The 18,860-nt window shown below is 34.0% G+C and overlaps 1 long non-coding RNA gene across 1 annotated transcript; it reads right to left on the bottom strand.

Annotated features, from left to right (window-relative positions):
* Positions 1 to 5,009: 5,009 nt before the first annotated feature.
* LOC127719214 (uncharacterized) lies at positions 5,010 to 8,249 on the bottom strand. The gene is made up of 2 exons (XR_007990195.1): positions 7,987 to 8,249; positions 5,010 to 5,748 (listed from the first exon to the last, which is right to left on the bottom strand). It is a non-coding gene; the product is annotated as an uncharacterized LOC127719214 (long non-coding RNA).
* Positions 8,250 to 18,860: the final 10,611 nt, after the last annotated feature.

Raw genomic sequence — 18,860 nt, forward strand, 5'->3', positions numbered from 1 at the left:
TTAAATCTCTTTCGTCGTCATATTGTAACTATAGCCATGAATATTTGAAATATGTGACGTTTGTCAATGTTTTCAGATGTGCCTCATATGCTTTATGACTTGAGGTCGGTTCGTAATCGTGGAAATTAAAGAGTACAGTAAACACTGTTAAACTGTACACTATAGCACTGCCAGTGGCGGATCCCGGGGGGGGGGGGTGGCTTCCGGGGGTTGGAACCCCCCTTTTTTGACGATCAATGCATTTGAATGGGGACATATAGTTGGAACCCCCCCTCTTTATCCTGGGTTAGGAACCCCCCCCCCCCCCCCCTTTTATAAATGGCTGGATCCGCCCCTGACTGCTTCCCTCTGCCAGACGTGGATCAAGGATTTTGATAAGGGAGGTGCAAACTATGCATAGTTTGAATGGGACATGTAAAAAGTCTAAGCATTGATAAACCATACATATATATGTTTAGCGCCACAAGCACCCCCCTCGGCTTGCATACAAGAAAAAAAAACTGTCCTCTATTAGCTGCTCTGGTGAAGTATTGTTTAGCTCAGTTGGTCGAGTCTACTAGAGAGGTGCCTTACTGTACGAATTTTTGTGAACTGTCAGGGTGGGTGGGCTCTTTTATTTTGTATCTAGTAAGAAAAAAATCTTAGGTAGTAGGCTATATATTTAAATACATGTGTATTTCCTATACAATTCCCATGCTGTAGCAGATACATATATACAAAAAAACCAATCCTAGTCTATCATTGACATAATAATTGATAAATAAAATTCGAACTTGATCTGTAACTTGTCATGATAAAACAATACACCAAAAACCAAATCAATATCTTCAAGCACGAAGAAAAAAAGTCTGGAAAACTGATTTGCCAGACTGACGGATGGACAGACAGACAGACGGACGGAGTGCAAACCTAAAGTCCCCTTCGACTTTGACGGTAGGGGACTAATAACCAGGCATTTTGTAATATCAATATATGATTTAGATAGCTGCGAATTTAGCTCGAACTGAAAATTCTTGCTTTTTTACCTTTTAAATAAATCCTTACATTTACAGTTACCAATAAACCTGCCTTCCAAATAACCTTGCATTTTGTAAGATCAATATATGATTGATAGAGTTTTATTAAAATCCAAGTTAATTTGAAAAAAGTTATATAGGGAGCTACCATTTGATTTTTAGGGGGGGGCTAGGATGAAATTTGAAAAAAATAGGCAGGACAGGAGTTTTGAGTAAAAAAAAGGCAGGATGAGACACTTGCAAAAAAAAAGTCAAGCCACACTTAAAAATATTTTGGTTTGACCAAACCCTACCCAAAGGTAGAGACAGTGGGTAGGTAGGTAGGCATTTTCTTTTTTTTCTCTAAAGAGTAATTGAAGCGTCCGATGATTTTTAGTCTTCATGCCTATCTGATTAAAAAAAAAACTTTTTCACATCAGGACAATAAAAGATTTTGAGTAGGCAGCTATTATATGGGTAGATAGGGTTAGGGCAAACAAACATATTCTTTTTTATGGCCTCAGGATGACAATTTAGGTAAGAAAAAAATCAGGATAAACTTAAAAAAAAGGCAGGACCGAATAGAGTGAAAAATAAAAATGCAGGACAGATATTACAACTAAAAAAAATGCAGGACAAAATTTTTCATCCTAGCCCCCACCCCCCCATAAAAATCAAATGGTAGCTCCCTTAGTCCAAAATGAAAATTCTAGCTTTTTTTACCTTTTAATCAAATTTTTAAATTTGAAATTAAAGCAATAAACTAAATTATCAATAACCTGTCATTTTTTAAGATCAATATATACTTGACATAGAAGGGCTGCAGAAGTCATACACAGAATATAGTGGCCCTATTGCTTCAAAGTGTCTGCAAAATAGACCAAAATCACAAATAATAAATCATGAAAAAGGTCAAGGTCAGAAAAAAATGCCTGTGTTGGACATGTTCACCTTAAAATCATTCCATACACCAAATGTAGAGGCCTTATTGCTAGTTTGAGAAATAGACTTAACCACAACAACTAAAGAATGAACCATGAAAAAGAGGTCAAGGTTTGATAAAAACTGCTAATCCAAAATGCACATGTACATCTAACAATTATTCTATACACCAAATATAGTTGACCTATTGCTTATAGAATCTGAGATAATACATTTGTAAAGTGAAAATTTCAAATGAGAAAAAAAAGCATAATTTTTAATCAAGCAGTCACTGAACCATAAAAATTAGGTCAAGGACAATGGACATGTGTTGGACAGAAACTTAGTGACTACACATATAAGGTACACAAAAATGTATCTGTGTACAAGGTATAAAACATCCAGGTCATCTATCTTCTGAAATATCAAACTTTATTCAAACAGTTTATGCTGCTGCACAATTATGCTGATTGTAATCCCTAAGTGTCACATTTTGCAACAATGGTCTCAGGTGACACAAAAACTATTTCATTAAATTCAATCACATTTCATGTGCCTGTACCAAGTATAAACCCTGTTGTATACTTGTAGTACATGTTGCATGGCCTATAGTTTTTATTTTTTTTATTTTCAGAATTGTGTATTAAATGCATATGACAGATCTATATAAAATAGATGTGGTACATTTTTGTACATGCAGTGATGTGATGTACATGTACATGAATGATTATCACAGACACAATGAACAAGATATTTCTGCTGAATTAATTCACTTCTTTTATAGACACATTAAAGAGTAGAGCTTGACATATTGCATAGACAATTGCCTTTCCTTCTATTGAAGCCTTATATATACATGCAGGTTTCATTCTAGATGTCATTTAGTTATTTTTTGCTATTTTAGTTGCTGTCGGTCTATAACAAAGCAGGGTTATTATTCACATCACATAAACATATTCTTGTCCTGAATTTGCATATTAATTTGCCACTGGACTGTAAGCAGCTATCCATCATCATTAACATATATATAAACGTTTCATGTATAGTATCTCTTCTTGTTCATATGTAAACTTTGACCTTCTGCTTTATATACATTGTGTAGAATCTGAGAAATGGAATTAACCACAATATATATTAATTTGCACAAAAAAATAACCTTAATCACTGATGGGTAAAATGAGGTTGGGGTCACATGAACACCGTCTTTTGTTTGATTTTATTTTTACCTAATGTATATACCTTAATTTTTTATTTAGATATCTGTAGACTTATAAGTTGAAACAAGAGTGCACACGCTGAAATGTCTCGCCTACTATACTGACCATTGATTTTATGTTGATAGTCCTACTTATAAAGTTTTACTACAAGTATCACATTAACATTTATGATCCAAGAAAACGAGGTCAAGGTCAGATAAACCAAGGGGGAAATACATGTACACCTTTAATACAATCATTCCATACACAGAATATAGATGACCTATTGCTTGTAGTATAAAACAAACAGACCAAACCATGGAAATTCCATATGGACCAATGAACCATGAAAATGAAGTCAAGGTCAGATGATACCTACCAGACATACATACATGCATACACCTTACAATCATTCCTTACACCAAATATAGTTGACATATTGCTTAAAGTTTAAGAGAAACAGACCAAAACACAAAAGCTTAACATTGAGCAATGAACCCGTGAAAATTAGGTCAAGGTCAAAAAATACCTGCCAGACTGATTGCCAGACTGATATGTACATTGTAAAATATTTCCATACACCAAATATAGTTGACCTACTGCATACAGTATTAGAAAAACAGACCAAAACACAAAAACTAAACTAGTACCACTGAACCATGAAAATGAGGTCAAGGTCAGATGACACCTGCCAGCTGGACATGTACACCTTACAATCATTACATACATGTACGCCAAATATAGTAGACCTATTGCTGATAGTATCTGAGACATGGACTTGACCATGAAAACTTAACCTTATTCACTGATCCATGAAACAAGGTCGAGGTCAAATGAAAACTGTCTGACAGGCATTAGGACCTTGCAAGGTACGCACATACATGTACCAAATATAGTTATCCAATTACTCATAATAAGAGAGAAATTAACATTACAAAAATTCTGAACTTTTTTTTCAAGTAGTCACTGAACCATGAAAATGAGGTCAATGACAATAGACATATGACAGACGGAAACTTCATATCATAAGGCATCTATATACAAAGTATGAAGCATCCAGATCTTCTACCTTCTGCAATATTAAGCTTTTAAGAAGTGAGTTAACGCCGCCGCATCACTATCCCTAATTACACAAAATTTAGATTATTTTTTAACTTTTGTGATAAAATGGTGATATACATGTATGTGCTCAGTTGATACAACATTTTACAATTTTCATGCATCTTGGGACTCGCAAGTTTTGAAAATGATGAGTCCAGACTGATTATGATGAGTCCAGGACTCGCCTTAATGAGAACCCGGGGCTCGACAAAAAATTGAGAGACAAGTTGAACCCCGTCTGACAACACATGTAAACCTTTGATCCCATACATGTATACCAAATATCGTATTACTTATAATATGCCACAAATTCACTCGATAAAATCACTACACATGTAGTTTTTTAAGGAGCACTGAACAATGAAAATGGAATAAGGACAATGGACATATGTCTTGACAGAAACTTCTAAACATAAGGATTCCTTATACATTATCATGATTATGATTTTAAGTATGACAAATCCATGATTTCTACCCTCTGAAATATAAAACTTCATATAAATAGTAAATGTTGTTGTCCGATTAGCATTTCATGTCTTGCATGTCTTGTATTCTGAAACTTTTGTCACAGACAGGACATAACTGGAGACCTTTGAGGAATTAAGCCTACTTATACATGTTATAAGCCTCATGGTGATAGTCAGTAATTTATCTGGAGGAAAATGAACAAGGAAGATACAAAAAGTGAAGGTAGTCTTCAGTTCCAGAACAGACATAGTTGTCAGAAATTTTTTTTTTAATTATCTGGTTTATCCGTTCAAATAAAGACAGAAGAAATCTATCTATTACTAAAATATAACTGTTCTGAACTGCATTTTATTTAATAGACGTATAGCACTGTCAACATGTACAATGTACCTGACAACAACCAAGCAACAATCTTTTAGTTCACAAGTACAACAGCTTGATCCATATGTGATCCAAAATGTGCAGAATGCTATTATGGTGGGAGGTTCAAATTCACTTTATACTTCTCTACTTTGAATATTATATCCTATATCACCTTCATTGCTGGTGATCATCATGTCATGTACATGTAAAACTTATTTTTAAACTTCTATAAATGGAAACCAGATTGGTCAAATATGTCTTCATAACGAGTTGAAAATATGGAATGTCTTGGACTAGGTACTGTGGCTTCCAAAGATTTAAAGATTGTCTGATGGTCTTAAATCTGTATTGTATATGACTGTTACATGTATAAATGAAAAAGGCTTTTATATCTTTGCTTTTGTACAGACATCATTGACATTTATATTAGCAAACAATTTGCATTTCCTGGCATATCTATTTGTTTGGCGGCTGAACATTTCCAAATGCATGTTTCATGTTTTTCACATCCTTTTTAGTTTTCTGATGAAAATGCTGTTGCTTCCAGTTGATACAGATTCTATAGTTGAGCCTGTGCCTGGCCATTTCTTTATGTCTAGCATGTGTGTGAATTATTCACAGTGACTCTCAATTTCATTTCCCCAAACTTTCTGTGTCTGATTCCTTTCAATGAAGCTATATAGACCAGGGAAGAATGTCTGCTCCTGAAACATGTGAAATATCAATTTAAATATATTTATGGAATATTCTGATTTCAAAACAATGCTGACTCCATTATAAAGCTTATTTAAGATTATTTAACATCCGTTTCAGAGGAACTCATTTAATTTTTTTCTTTAATAATTATTACTAGCTTTTCCAGACTAAAAGATGAAGAAAAAATGTACATGCATGTTTGTTTAGGTTTTCCCTACCTACATGTACATATACCCTGTTACTTAATACTAGTGTTTATTCAAACACATTTTAATTGATATGTTCCTCTGGTTAATGACTGAATGTTTTATTAAATAAATGTTACTTACAGATATACATGTAGGTTATCTAAAAGTAAATTTATAAATTGACACTGTGAATCCATTTCTAGGATCCACATCTTCTTATCTTTGAACTTTTTTTGGGGAAATAAAAACACTGGCCCTTGAGTAATCCTTTTTGGGATTAGTCCTTGAGGTGTGGATTCCCTAATCAAATTTGTACGTACATGTATTTATTATCAGAATCCGTACACAAATCTTTAAACTTGTATTTCATTTCATTTCATTTCACTTCACATTTTTTACTTTTTGTTTAGCATCATCATTTCCAGACATTAATCTTATAAGATACCTATTGATTTTGTTTGATGGTTGGTTGTTTTCTGAACAATTTAACATACATGTATGTACTATGATAGAGATAGCCTCGTCTGTCTTGTTCTATATATTGATCAAGTATATGTATTAGACATGTTGAATTTAAAGATAGAGTATTCTATCAGTCAAGAGCATAATTACTTAATCAAGTCTTCAAACTTATTTATACTAGTAATGTTACAAATGAAAACAAAGCAGTGGCGGACCCAGAAATTTTCTTCATAATGGGGGCCTGTACAGCCATGCTTCAGTGATTCCCTAAATAAACAACCAAATTTTTCCAAAAAAGGGGGCCTGAGCCCCCTGAGCTCCCCCTCTAAATCCGCCTCTGCAAAGTTACTCAATCATGTAGTTAAAGCTAAATATTTGAGTATAAAAGACTACAATAAATGGGGAATGTGTCCATAGGACACAGATGATGCCCACTCTTGCAGATCATATAAAGTTATAAAACGACATAACTGAAGAACGGTAAAAGTGATGCTTCCCAAATTTGTGCTTGATCTGAGTTTTTTTGGTAATAAGTATTGTGTATAAGTTTCATAACATTTGGTTGAGGCAAACTAAAGTTAGAGATTGAAACGAAAAATTCAGCAATTATACCATTTGTTCTGGAACGGTTAAAGTAACACTTTTTGCCTCTTTCAACTGATTTTTATAGTTCGTTCTTATATTGTACTGTTACACCACTGTCCCAGGTTAGGGGGAGGGTTGGGATCCCGCTAACATGTTTAACCCTGCCACATTCTGTATGTATGTGCCTGTCCCAAGTCAGGAGCCTGTAATTCAGTGGTTGTCGTTTGTTTATGTGTTACATACTTGTTATTTGTTCGTTTTTTTTTACATAAATTAGGCCGTTAGTTTTTCTCGTTTGATTGTTTTACATTGTCATTTCGGGGCCTTTTATAGCTGACTGTGTGATATGGGCTTTGCTCATTGTTGAAGGCTGTACGGTGACCTATAGTTGTTAATTTCTGTGTCATTTGGTCTCTTGTGGAGAGTTGTCTCATTGGCAATAATACCACATCTTCTTTTTTATATGTACATAAACAGGATGAAGTTATTTTTTTTACAAAGCATTAAACTAATATTTAATGAACACTGAAACACTAATTGCCATTCTGACCCACTGTAGCCGAGTCCAAGAATAGTGAACAATTAATTTCTTTCTTGGCAGAAAATTTCCCCTAACAATTATCTGGAGCACCACATGATATCAACATGTATCAGTGTGTGACAGAAGTAAAAAAAGTATGCTGATATTAAAACTTCTTCTGCATAAGTATACATGTATATCTTTGCAAGTACACAGTAGAATATCATTAATAAGATGACATTATGATTTATATACTATTACCAATGAATTTAGATTTATCTGATCCCATATCTTCATTGACTTTGTAAATTATAATTTTTTGGTAGGAGAATTAGGAGAATGAAGACTTGCAATGTATTTTCTGGGATATTGTCATGTTTTTTTAAAGTACACTGTGAATCCTCCACACAGATTTTTTTTAATAAACACTCGAGAAGTTGCCCAATGATAGAAAAATGTCAACCTTTAATACTCTATTTTCGAGAATTTACCTTTGAATGCAGACTTGATTATCGGGTAGCAGATATCTGGTATGTAAACTCTTTCCATAGCCCGTTTGAAGCATGTTGGAAGCCTGACCATGCAATCTTTGATTTCCAAAATTTGTCTCTTCTCAAATTTCAATTCTTTCACTTTGTACTAAGGCAAAATTTCAGTTAATGCATTTTCTATGTTGTTTTTCCATTTCTACGTCGCCATCTTCAACATGTTCCTAGGTCGCGTTTATAAGGAGCATTCTGATTAGTCGATATAAATACTTTCTGGGGTCAAATATTACGTTATATAAGATCACAAAAGTGAAACCTTGTAGGGTACTTGTTAGATCTTCGTATGTAGTATAACGTAGTATAACGAAATCCGAGATCTATATTTTAATTAGATTGCAGATCTAACGAAATGGATCTAATATTAATTTAATACCAAACAGAAAACAATAAACTTGTGAAAAAGATGGTATACCACAAACATGAGGTGCAAAAATTTGTACACCATATCCGGATTTCGACAATTAATGTCTCTTCAGTGATGTTAGAGATCGAAACAGTATTTGGAAGGCCATATAATTTACCTCAATTTAGGATAGACTCTTGAATTTTAAAGAGTCGAAATAGGATGAACGGATCATATAAACCCGAAGGAAAATATAATAAAACAACGTTCAAACCTATGATTGCGTTGGATAAAAACCGCAATTTTTATACGTGTGCATGTAAAACAAATTTCTTGGTAGAGGGGTCTAAATACAGCACAAACAATAATTTCCAAAAGACCAAAAAAAGTAAAAAAAGTCTTTAACAAAACGCATTTGACTAACAGGTCGAACAACTGGTGTTCTTAAACCCTGCTGACTGCCAATATATAAGTATAAATTATACTTGAAACAAATAGATGGAACTAGCAATTTTAGTTTGAACTTTTGAAGACCTTCAGCGTTCATTGTTATTTACTGTAAGCTCGGTTATGTCCTAGATGTTGACTCTCTCCCAAAAGTGTGTAAATGAATTAGATTTATCAAATGCACAACCCGTTCTTCAGCATCATTCGTTTATATATAGGGTCAATATGACCGTTGCTAAGGTTGAAAGTTTTAATATGCCACTGATCCAACACAACCCATAAAATGTTTCTTCGTTTGTTTTATTCTGCTTTTTAATTGTTTCTCTTTTTCTATTATAATTTCTGCAAAAACATGTAAAAAAAATCATCTTTTAAGGGGCAATACTATCAAGATTAATCTGACAATTTCGGCAATGTTCATTTTTTGGTAGATCTTATTGTGCTAAACCTATTTGCTATTTAGTTTCTATCTCTAATTGTTTCTACCAAAAAAACTGTGTCAAGGACAATAACTCCTATAAGGGGTCAATTAACAATCGGCAATGTTGCCTCATTTGTAGAACCTATTTTCTGGTCATTGTTACCATTTAAAGTTTCCCTCGGTCTGTAATAGTTAACAAGATAATAACCAAAAACGGAAACTTCCTAAAAATAACTAGAGAAATGATCTAGTGATCACAGATACATGCACCCACCTAAAGCAAATGAGAGATGATTTTGTTTAGTGGTCCATCACATAACATAGAAATTTCAATCAATTTCAAAAAGGGGCTCTCCATTAATCATCCAGTATCTACAAAATTTTAGATTTTTCAACAATTAAGTAGTGTACTATCTTTAGTTGTCCAAAACATTCCATTAAAATTTGAATTAATTTCAAAAAGCGGTTCACTATTTATCATCTGTAAAACAAAATAAATTGATATTTTTCCACCAATCATCTGCCATACAGCTATAGAAGGTAAACACGAAAACGTCGAAAATCTTATTCTGAACGCAAGTCCGTTTGCTCCTTTCAACTGGACCCATTGGTGGCCTTGGACTGTTTTCTGCTCTTTGGTCGGGTTGTTGTCTCTTTGACGCACTCCCCGTTTCCATTGTCAATTTTATTCAACTAGTGTTCCAAAACATTCCATTGAAATTTCAATTAATTAAAAAAGCGGTTTCTATTAATACTGGTAATAATCTGGAAATGTGACGGATGGATACCTATGTACCTTAGATGTTGAAATGCATGTCTTGTCTGGTAAATTATGAAAAGGACCACAAAAAAATCTGGAAAGTTTGATATTATCAGAGCTCCAGATAAGAATTCACAAATTGGGGGTTTTACCCACCATTTTTTTATGTAATTGGGTGATAAAGTTTTTTAATTGCATTATCAATTCCAATTCACCCCTCAAGCAAATATCAAATTGGGTTTTTCACCACCAAGCTCCTTAATGTATTGGGTTTTTTCATCAACACAATATTGAATATTTAGGCATGTTATAATCACATTATATCAACCCCAGATGTGTTTCCATCTTAAATGTGTTTCTTTCTTTGTATATGTGCTTAGCTGTTTTATTTGGTTTATTCACTGACGAGCAATTGTATGTTTAATTTGTGTCCCGTTTTAAACGTTCTGTCAGTTTTGTATTTTCTCAAAACTTATGTAAACTGCAGCTGGTGTCACTAGTTGGACAGTAACTAATTGCCTTTCTAGATCCCATTTGATCACCCTACAGTTTATAGTTGGGGTAGGTGTTGCTAAGTGTTTAGATTTTTATGTAATATATGTGAAATTTTTCCAGTGATTTTAGGAAGCGTCCATTGAACGCACGGGCGTGTTTGCGTACCTTAACGAGAACATTGCTATAGAACGATAAACACGGGGTTTCGTCAAAAACGAAATCAGTTGCAAAAAGTGAAAGGCCAAATCAATTATGACATGATATGTAGTTGGAAAGCATCGGAAACCAAAAGTTCTGATAACATCTGAAAGTTTTCCCAGTCCTTTCACCTATTTGCCAGATCTACTTTTTAATAAAAATAAAAAGTAGTTCCCAGATTTAAGATATACCCCAAAACCTTGAGATTTATAGGGTGGTTTAATGATGGAGACCACATTCAACTTAAATTTACAAATAATTCTGCAACATCAAGTAAATAAATGACAATGTTATACTGCACTTGCCAATAAGACAACTATCTTAAGCATCCAGAACAATTAGACCAAAACAAAGAAAGTGTCAAGCTGCATAAATTGACGTAAAAAACGGATATGTGTATTCATTCATCAACTAAAATGAAAAAAATAATATATAAACTGTTTTTGTTGAATTCAATTACCATAAATCTGGGTTAAGTTGTCCCTTATCAGAACTTTTGGTTTCCGATGCTTTCCAACTACATATCATGTCATAATTGATTTGGCCTTTCACTTTTTGCAACTGATTTCGTTTTTGACGAAACCCCGTGTTTATCGTTCTATAGCAATGTTCTCGTTAAGGTACGCAAACATGCCCGTGCGTTCAATGGACGCTTCCTAAAATCACTAGCTGAGTCTTGTTATCATCATAACTTTCCCTCAGCTATCAAAAAGAAGCCGAAAACATGCTTCTATTCAATATTTTTATCGGACATTTACTTTCGTTTTAATTCATTGTATGTTATGATAAATCCCGAGCAATTCGAAAAAAAATATGACAGCATGTCACACGCTAATTGGATAAACGCCGAGAAGATCGAAATGTTTTCATAAACACGTGTACCTTTTGAGCAACGGAAAATTCCAACAGGGACCCGTTACAGCTACTTGATGCAGGGCTCTATTTTAAGAACGAAAGGACATTTCCAATTATAAATATTATAAAAATAGATTTACGCGACGACTGTAATCAGATAAGGGTAAATAATGCAAACGATAGCGAATAAAAGCGTTAAGAACTCATGGTTTTGGCATATAATTGGGTTTTCCTTTGAATTAATTGGGTTATTGAACCCTGCAATGGGCAATTGCATTGGGTTTTTAATTACTTGTATTGCGTGATCACGCAAATACGCAGCTTATCTGGAGCTCTGATATTATACATAACTACAGAAAATGATACACAAGCAACAAGGACTGACAAATTCAACAACTCTGATATCAACCTGACTGTCCAGCGGGGATATAAATTAGAGGCTATATAGAGCCTGTTTCGCTTACCTAGGTCTATGTGCATCTTCAACAATGATCATCCTCCAACATTGTAGACTAGAATATAATTCTTTTTGTTGATCTTGTATTGCTGATAATTTTTTTTTTGTTCAGTTTTCTCTATCTTCTGTAGTGTTTGACCAATTCACAAAAGGGTAAACAAGAAGTGAGCTGTAAAATTGACAGAAAGCCAGGGTTTCTGTATAGTGATTGCGCTTTCAGCTTGTAAGACCTGCTTTTAATCGATCAAGGACATAACTATACTGAATGGCAACATTGAAAATCATCAACTTCAAACTTGACCTCCTTTTTGTCACTAGCATCGACATTATAAAAATTGAAAAGCATTGGTTAAATGGTTCATAATAAACTCATTATAGATACAAGGATCGAAATTTTTTATTTGCGCCAGACGCGCGTTTCGTCTACAAAAGACTCATCAGTGACGCTCGAACCGAACAAAGGCAAAATAAAGTACGAAGTTGAAGAGCATCGAGGACCAAAAATTCCTAAAAGTTTTGCCAAATACAGCTAAGGTAAACTATTCCTGAGGTAGAAAAGCCTTAGTATTTCAAAAATTATTGCATGGAAACGAAATATAATGCCATGCATTATCCAATTTACCAAGGACCATAAGTCCTGAATAGGAAAAGTGAAAATTTCAATATCTAATCCGATCTAACAATTCAAAAGTAATTGCACAGAAACGACATGAAGTGCCATTTTCAAATCTATCAAGAACCATAACTCCTGAATAGTAAGGTGAAAATCGTTAATATCGATTGACCTCCCTTTTGTCATTAGTTATGTATTAAAATTTGAAAAATATCTATTGAACCGTTCACAATTTATATCAAGGCAACAGTTGGCAGCCAACCTCACTATCTAAGTACTTCACCATTTAAATAACAATTGTTTTCTTCTTTGGAAAGCCAGATTAAAAATGGTCATTTTAGGGCAATAACTCCTGTAAGAAGGCAACTGACAGTTTCATCTATGTTGACCAATTTGGAGATCTCGTCTTGCTGATTTTCTATTTGAAGTTTTTATCTATCCACAGTTTTCAAGATAATAGGCAAAAATGCGCTCCGCCTGGAACAGCTGGATACGACCGCTGCAGAGGTCGAACTCTGAACAGTTGGGGCAAGTATGGACACAATATTCAAGCTTGATACAGTTCTGAATTTGGATAGTGATTAAATATTTGACACATTATAGATTTCTGACACAGAATAAATGTGGTCAGATAATTTAAAAATTTGAAATGGGACATTTAATCTACTTAATGGTCCAATATCCAAAATTTAATTCCATGGTTAGATTCAGCATATAAAAAAATAAATGGGGAGTGTGTCCATGGGACACAGATGATGCACCCGTTTGCATATCATATAAAGTTATAAAGGGATATAACTGAAGAACGGTATTTAAAGTGACGCTACCCAAATTTGTACTTTATCCGAGTTTTGTGGTAATAAGTATTGTGTATAAGTTTCATAAAATTTGGTTGAGGCAAACTAAATTTAGAGAACGGTAACGAAAAAGTCAGCAATTTTTCCATTTGTAAAGGGGCATAACTCTAGAACATTTAAGTGACACCACCAAAATTCAGACTTAATCTGCATTTTGTGGTAATAAGCATTGTGTGTAAGTTTCATAACATTTAGTTGAGGCTAATTAAAGTTAGAGAACGGAAACGAAATATTCAGCACTTTTCCATTTTTAAAGGGGCATAACTCTAGAACGGTTAAAGTGACACCACCGAAATTCAACGACGGGGGCATAAAAAACAAACAAAGTTTATTTTTTGACCCTTTGGACCTTAATATTGACTAATTTGAAAACAGGGCCCAAAATTCAGCATATCATAGAACCACAAGAATTCGGTTTTTGATGAAATCAAACAAAGTCTATTTTGGACCCTTTGAGCCTCAATGTAGACCTATTTAAAAATGTCCAAATATCCAATATAGTAATACATGGTAAAAACCTCAATCAATTGAAGACTTTAAATTAATCCTCATTGAAATTGGTTAAAAGATTTGTATTTGTTTTCAATTGAAGATTTCTTGCTGTTGTGCAATACTTAGTAAATTGATTTACAAACTAAATAATTTACACACCCTGTTTGGTGTGTATCTCCTGCCATATCAGTAATTGTCGTTTCTTTATATATATATATCAGAAATAATTTATGTTAGAACTCAAATTTCTTGCGGTCGTATAAAAATACACAAAATGATAAAGTTTATCTATAACCTTTTTTTAAATGCAATAACTCCTATAAGGCCCAAAAAAAATATATGTCTGTTTACTTTACGGTTACCCGACCGACCCTATTTTTGAGCGCCGACCCTAAGTTATTTTATTTCCGTCGTAAAGTGAAAAAAAACTGAACTCGTGTCAATAGCGAAGTTAGTGTTGCAAATAATATAAATCAATTGCCTGATACATCCCAATGTTCACAATCGTGAATATGACAGCTGTTTTTAAGGAAATTCGCGACTCGTGTGAAGAAATAAACACAATCGGCAATCCTCGGGTGAATCCGTTAGATGAAGGTACTGAATCGGCCGAGTTGTGACGAATGGAATTAAACACTTTGCCGCCATTTTTTCCAACCAATTACCAAGGGAAATAATCCAATCATTAAAAATACGGATAAACTCGGCCCATGATCAACTCGGACCACGACAAGACGAAACCGCATGACTCAAAATCATGTCACAAAAAATAAAATGAAAAAATAGAATAAAATGGAAATACTGACATACCTTCCCTATTTTTTTAAAATTATGTAACCTTAAACAGACATATATTTTTTTTTGGCCTTAGGAGTTGACTAGTAATTTGGGCCTCATTGACTTAATTGTAGATCTCGTCTTGCTGATCATTTTTGCTATATAAAAAGTCAATCCATTTATTATAGTTGTAAAACAATTGACAATAAAACGCAGGGCGCAGCTTGATACGACCGCAGAGGTCGAACCCTGAACAGTTGGGGCAAGTATGGACACAACATTCAAGCTTGATACAGCTTTGCATTTGGATTGTGATTAAATATTTGACACAGCATAGGTTTCTAACACAGAATGAATGTGGTCTAAGAACTTAAAAATTTTAAATTGGACATTCACCTAATATGGTCCAATATGCAAAATCTAAATACATGGTTAGATTCAGCATATCAAAGAACCCCAAGAATTCAATTTTTGATGAAATCAAACAAAGTTTAATTTTGGACCCTTTTGACCTCAATGTGGACAAAGTTGATAACGGGGCCCAAAAATCAAAAATCTAAATACATGGTTAGATTCAGCATATCAAAGAACCCCATATATTCAATTTTTGTTGAAATCAAACAAAGTTTAATTTTGGACCCCGATTTGGACCAACTTGAAAACTGGGCCCATAATCAAAAATCTAAATACATGTTTAGATTCAGCATATCAAAGAACCCTAAGAACTCAATTTTTGTTAAAATCAAACTAAGTTTAATTTTGGACCCTTTGGACCTTAATGTAGACCAATTTGAAAACGGAACCAAAAATTAAGAATCTAAATGCACGGTTAGATTCGGCATATCAAAGAACCCCAATAATTCAATTTTTGATGAAATCAAACAAAGTTTAATTATGGACCCTTTGGACCTCAATGTGGACCAATTTAAAAACGGGGCCCAAAATCCAAAAACTGAATACACGGTTAGATTCAGCATATTAAAGAACCCCAAGAATTCAAGAATAAAACCCCATTGAAATTGGTCAAGAAATAAGCAATTTATACAAAGTATCTTCTTTTGCACAATACTGTGCAATTAAATATTTCTTGCTATTGCGCAATACTGTACAATTGACAATTTCTTGCTATTGCGCAATATTGTGCTATTGGATATTTCTTGCTATTGCGCAATACTGTGCAATTGAAGATTTCTTGCTATTGCGCAATACTGTGCAATTGAAGATTTCTTGCTATTGTGCAATACTGTGTAATTGAAAATTTCTTGCTATTGCACAATACTTATTATATAATAATTTACACATCCTGTTTGGTGTGTATCTCCTACCATATCATTATTATTTGCTTTTAAATATAAATCAGATATAACCAACTTAAAATGGAAAATTTTAAAAGAAAAAAAAAAGGAAAAAAAAAAAAAATCCCCCCCCCCCAAATTTTTTGAACCCCCTTATGATTCATCACCCCCAAACTCAATCCCAGCCTTCCCTTTGTGGTATGGTACCTTGCAGTACAATTTCAGAGAGATCCATACACTTGAACACAAGTTATTGTCTGGACACTAGAAAAATGTGTTTTTTGGCCCCTTTTTGGCCCCAAATTCCTAAACGTTTAGGGCAATTACCCCCAAACTCAAACCCAGCTTTCCCTTTGTGATATGGAACCTTGTACTACAATTTCAGAAAGATCCATACACTTACACACAAGTTATTGTCCTGTAACTAGAAAAATGCTTGTTTTTTGCCCCTTTTTGGCCCCTAATTCCTAAAATATTGAGGCAATTACCCCCCATCATCAATCCCAGCCTTCCCTTTGTGGTATGGTACCTTGCAGTACAATTTCAGAGAGATCCATACACTTGAACACAAGTTATTGTCCGGAAAATAGAAAAATGCTTATTTTTGGCCCTTTTTGGGCCCCCAATTCCTAAACGTTTCGGCAATTACCCCCAAACTCAATTCCAGCTTTCCCTTTGTGATATAGAACCTTGTAGTACAATTTCAGAAAGATCCATACACTTACACACAAGTTATTGTCATGAAACTAGAAAAATGCTTGTTTTTTGCCCCTTTTTTGGCCCCTAATTCCTAAAATATTGAGGCAATTACCCCCAAAATCAATCCCAGCATTCCTTTAGTGATATGGAACCTTGTGGTACAATGTCAGAGAGATCCATACACTAACACACAAGTTATGTCTGGAAGTTACAAAAATGCTTATTTTTGGCCCCTAATTCCTTTACTGTTAGTACCATAACCCCCAAAATCAATCCCAACCTTTCTTTTGTGGTATTGAACCTTATGGTAAAATTTCATAGAGATCCATTCACTTAAACTAAAGTTAGAGTGCGAAAACCAATGTGTCTTCGGACGACGCCGGACGACGACGACGACGACGACGACGACGACGCCAACGTCATACCAATATACGACCACAAAATTTTTTTTGCGGTCGTATAAAAACTCAGGTTAAAATCATTATTTAACTGATGATTTAACCATGCACTTATTTGTAGATTTTGTCTTGCTGGTAATTTTGCTATTAAAAGTTTCTCTCTATGTTATAATTTTTTAGATAATAGGCAAAAATATGTATGTTGAACATCTGTATAAATATGAGTTTGACAAGTATCGCATTCTTAATGATCCATGAAAATGAGGTCAAGGTCATATGAACCTTGCCAGACAGACATGTTCACCTTATAATCATTCCATATACCAAATATAGTTGACCTTTTGCTCATAGTATCTGAGCATTAACACAACCACAAAACTGAACATTGACCAATGGAACATGAAAATGAGGTCAAGGTCATAAGAAGGCTGCCAGACAGACATGGACACCTGACAATCATTCCATACATCAAATATAGTTGACCTTTTGCTTATAGTATCTGATCAATAGACCAAAACAACAAACACTAAACATTGTCCAATGAACCATGAAAAAGAGATCAAGGTAAGATGAAAACTGCCAGTCTTATATGTACATACAGTTACAATCTTTCAACACATCAAATGTAGTTGACCTATTGCTTATAGTATCTAAGATTTGGACTTTATCCTTGATCACACAATCAATATTGATCCATGAAATGAGGTTGAGGTTAGGTGAACCCTGTATGAGGGACTTGTAGACCTTGCAAGGAACCCATATACCAAATAAAGTATCATATTACTCACAAGTGAGTAATTCACATGACAAATAAAATTTTAACCTTTTTCAAGCAGTTGCTGAACCATGAAAAAGAGGTCAACGACAATGGACATATGACAGATTGAAACTTCTTATCATAAGGTATCTGCAGAAATATAAAGCTTTATACAGTGTTTTTGGAGATTGGAAGGCACTTTTTTTTTATGGCCATCACCCATACAATTGCATTTTACTTTGCATACATAACCACACAAAGTTCGTGACCTGCCCCTACCATACAAAAATAACTCCAGTGCCATCCAACCCCCCCCCCCCCCCCACATACTTGCCAAATACGACATATATTTGCTTCTAGAAATTTTAACAAAAAGACAATCAATCAATCCAATTGGCAAGGTGAGAGCAGCTGATATATCATTCTTTAGAAGTGTAGGTGCAAATATATCGAAAAAGTGGTAGCCCGAAGGATTTGACCAGTTTACAAAGGACTGACACTATTGTGGTATTTTGCAATAGAAATAATAGTGAGGACCAGCAGATTTTCTTCAAGGACCACCAAGGAAAAATAGATTTCATGAACTCTGTATGTGTACATGGAATTCTAACATAGCAAGTTATTGATTGATCATTTATTCTAATAAATGTTTCAAAATTGTTTTCAAAAAATGAAGAGCAAGATTGTGATTAAAGTGTATCCTAGAATATACCACTTCTTTGTTGAATGTTCTAGTTCTTCTTTAAAGCAATTTTGTGACAATATTTGCACAAGTATGAGATTTAATGACACAATGTTGGTACTAAAATAAAATCAAGGTTTTTGTTATAGGGACTAAGTGTGTTTCTTTTAATTCCAAATCTGACGGTACTTTCATAATACTACATATACAAATGTACCTGTAATGACCTGTAAAAATTATTAACAGTTATAGTCATATAAGATAAGATAAG

The sequence above is a fragment of the Mytilus californianus genome, unplaced genomic scaffold (assembly GCF_021869535.1).
Source record: "Mytilus californianus isolate M0D057914Y unplaced genomic scaffold, xbMytCali1.0.p SCAF_104, whole genome shotgun sequence".
Taxonomy (NCBI): Eukaryota; Metazoa; Mollusca; class Bivalvia; order Mytilida; family Mytilidae; genus Mytilus; species Mytilus californianus.